The following is a 3,255-nucleotide window of genomic DNA, read 5'->3' on the forward strand; positions in this document are numbered from 1 at the left end:
TAGAGCGAGTCTATCCTCCTCTCCTGGGCTGCATGGCAGTCTCATCTAGTGGTCTGCAGCAACATGATAGAGGGATGGGCCATTACTCTCCAATATGATCTCAAGAGTCATGCAAGACATATCAGTTGGTTTGGATTCTAACTTAAAAAGGAAAGCACAGGCCAGGACTGGTGGCTCACACCTGGAATCCCAGAACTTTGGGAGGCCAAGGCGGGTGGATCACAAGGTCAAGAGATTGAGACCATCCTGGCTAACATGGTGAATCCCCGTCTCTACTAAAAATATAAAAGGTAGCGGGTCATTGTGGCACGTGCCCATAGTCCCAGCTACTCAGGAGGCTGAGGTAGGAGAACTACTTGAACCTGGGAGGCAGAGGTTGCAGTAAGCTGAGATCACGCCACTGTACTCCAGCCTGGCAACAGAGCGAGACTCTGTCTCAAAAAAAAAGGAAAAATCTTTTCAGATTTGAGCCAGAAAGTCAATCAACTGTACAAACAGGTAAGTCTTCTCTCAGTCTTAATATAATCAATGTATCTGAGGAGGGGGTTGGGAGGGGTGTAAGAAATCACCAAAGGTGCTCTATTTTTCCTTGTCATAAGATCCACAGAGGCTAACTGGGTGCTTGTCCCAGGGAGCAAGGTCAAATCATCAGTCGGAATGTGCCAGAGCAGGCCAGGGCACTCCTGTAATCACAGAACTTTGGGAGGCTGAGACAGGTGGATCACCTGAGGTCAGGAGTTTGAAACCAGCCTGGCCAACATGGCGAAACCCCATCTCTACTAAAATTACAAAAATTAGCCAGGTGTGGTCGTGTGTGTCTGTAATCCCAGCTACTCAGGAGACTGAGGCAGGAGAATCGCTTGAATCTTGTAGGCAGAAGTTACAGCGAGACGAGATCGCACTACTGCACTCCAGCCTGGGTAACAAAGAGAGACTTGGTCTCAAACAAAACAAAACAGAACAAAACACACGCACACACACACACACACACACACACACACACATAAAAATTAGCCAGGTGTGATATCATGCGCCTGTAGTCCTACCTATTCAGGAGGCTGAGGTGGGATGATCCCTTGAGCCTGGGAGGCAGAGGTTTCAGTGAACTGAGTCAGGCCACTGCACTCCAGTCTGGATGACAGAGGAAGACACTGTCTCAAATGTGCCAGAGCAGCTGCTCCTGCCTCCTATAGCTGTAAGACTCTCGGGGCATCTGTGGCCACTCTCACTTTTCCTAGTCCAAGGGGACCCTCTCTGCATCTTCTCTCCAGCATCTGAGTTGTGTCGCTGGAGCCAAGGCTAGTCTGCTCCTCTGCTTGCCCCTATACTGGCTGTGGAATAACATTATTCTCTGGCTGTGTACATGGGAGTTCCTGCTGGCCGCAGCAATAGGAGTGCCCCGCCAGCAAGGACAACGAAGAAGGGCCAGGCTGCTTTTGGAAAGCAGGTAGGGTTGCCTGGCAGGGTTCTAAGCACCAAGAACCCTGTGACCCACATTGTCACACTCCCATTTCCTCCCTAAGGTAGTGTAAAAAAGGAGTTCTTCGAAGTGCAGCCCTTGCTATCTTCATCCATAGGCAAGTCTCCTCTGCATTTATTAAATAGCCATGTGGCAGTTTTTAAGCTGTTGGCTCTCAGCAGAATCCCCCCACTCTATCCTCCACCCTGATGCCGAGACAGGGGTCTGTACCCTCTATTTCTCTGTCACCAGCAGAAGCCCTGGTGGCTTTGCCTATAAAGGATGCTAGAGGGACACTGATGGGCTGAAGCGGGGAAGGATTTGCCTTTTCCCATGTTTCTTGCTCCTGCTGTCACTGTCACCACAGCAACACTAATTCACCTTGGCAGCAACCAGAAGTGGATTCCAGTAGACAGAAGTTCCGGTTTCCAGTTTCTCCCACACTGGCCAACCTCAGAGGCACCAGCCCCAGTCCAGCGCCTCCTTCAGCTCCAGATCCTACTAACCCAGCCTCCTCCTCTGTTCCACCAGCCCCAGGGCGGGTAGCCGCCTCCTGCAGTTATTCTCCTTTCTGCATGTTCTCACCTCACCTTTTCAGCACTCCAGAACCCGTTTCCCTGATTGCTATTGCATATGTATTTTATATGTATATTGTATATCTCTGTTAAAATTACATAAAACAGCATGGCTTCTCTCTTTTTTTGAGACAGAGTTTCATTCTTGTCGCCCATGCCGGACAAGATTGTGCAATGGCACAATCTCCCTCACTGCAACCTCCACCTCCTGGGTTCAAATGATTCTCCTGCCTCAGCCTCCCGAGTAGCTGGGATTACAGGCGCCTAGCACTATGCCCGGCTAATTTTTGTATTTTTAGTAGAGATGGGGTCTCACCATGTTGGCCAGGCTGGTCTCGAACTCCTAACTTCAGATGATCTACCCGCCTTGGCCTCCCAAAGTGCTGGGATTACAGGCGTGAGCCACCACACCTGGCCACTTCTTTTTTCTTGACAGCACTCTGCCTGACACAGGTGGCTCTTTTAAAATCCAACCCACTGACCTTCATGCAGGACAGACCTGGGTTAGGCTCTGTGCTAGATGCTGTGGTTACTAAATAAAACGTGGTCTCCACCTTTGAGGAGATCTGTGCGGAGTTACAGTAACAAACATCTGTATGGAACTCTAGTTTGCAAATCTCTCTTTACATAAAGGTTCACTTGATTCTTACATCGACATTATAATATATTATTTCCACTTACAAATTAGGGAATTGCAACTAAGAGATGCCAAGTAACTTTTGCAAAGTCACACAACAAGTAAAAAGAGAAGTCCCTGACCTTGATGCCGCACTTTCCCGACTCCAAAAGCAATCAGTAGTTAGGTTAATTGGAATCTGATGTCTTTATAATTTCTCACTTTGAATTATTCTTTGCTGTTTAAAGTGAAAGACACTTTGAGGTACTTGTGAAAGTAAGGGAGAAGGGGAAAGAAGATAATTTGCAAGTGATCAAAAGATAGTCCCAATAGTGAAGACTGTCTTCCTTTTCATTTTTCAGCTTGTGATCTTGGGCACCTCAGGTCCAGGCCTCAAAGGACAAGAGCATCTGCACCCTACTCTCTCACTGCCCGTGTCTCCCACTGGATTAGGAGCTGGGGGTGATGGGTGGGTATAAAACTCTGCTCTCATAATCTCACAGGGGGCAGGAAGGAGGGGGGTGCTTCGGACAAGGAGTGGGCACTAACTAGACATCTTCTCCTCCCTCTCCTCCCTCTCCTCCCTCTCCTCCCTCTCCTCCCTC

General features: G+C 48.8%; 1 long non-coding RNA gene across 1 annotated transcript in view; it reads left to right on the forward strand.

The window, feature by feature from the left end:
• The first annotated feature begins 1,139 nt into the window (after positions 1–1,139).
• LOC116561430 overlaps positions 1,140–3,255 on the forward strand; it is a 2,865-nt gene continuing 749 nt past the window's right edge. The window contains exons 1-2 of the long non-coding RNA XR_004273423.1: positions 1,140–1,447; positions 3,013–3,119. This is a non-coding gene — a long non-coding RNA (uncharacterized LOC116561430). The remainder of the gene's footprint in view (positions 1,448–3,012; positions 3,120–3,255) is intronic.

Source organism: Sapajus apella, unplaced genomic scaffold (genome assembly GCF_009761245.1).
Source record: "Sapajus apella isolate SASKATOON/1434 unplaced genomic scaffold, GSC_monkey_1.0 scaffold29, whole genome shotgun sequence".
Classification (NCBI taxonomy): domain Eukaryota; kingdom Metazoa; phylum Chordata; class Mammalia; order Primates; family Cebidae; genus Sapajus; species Sapajus apella.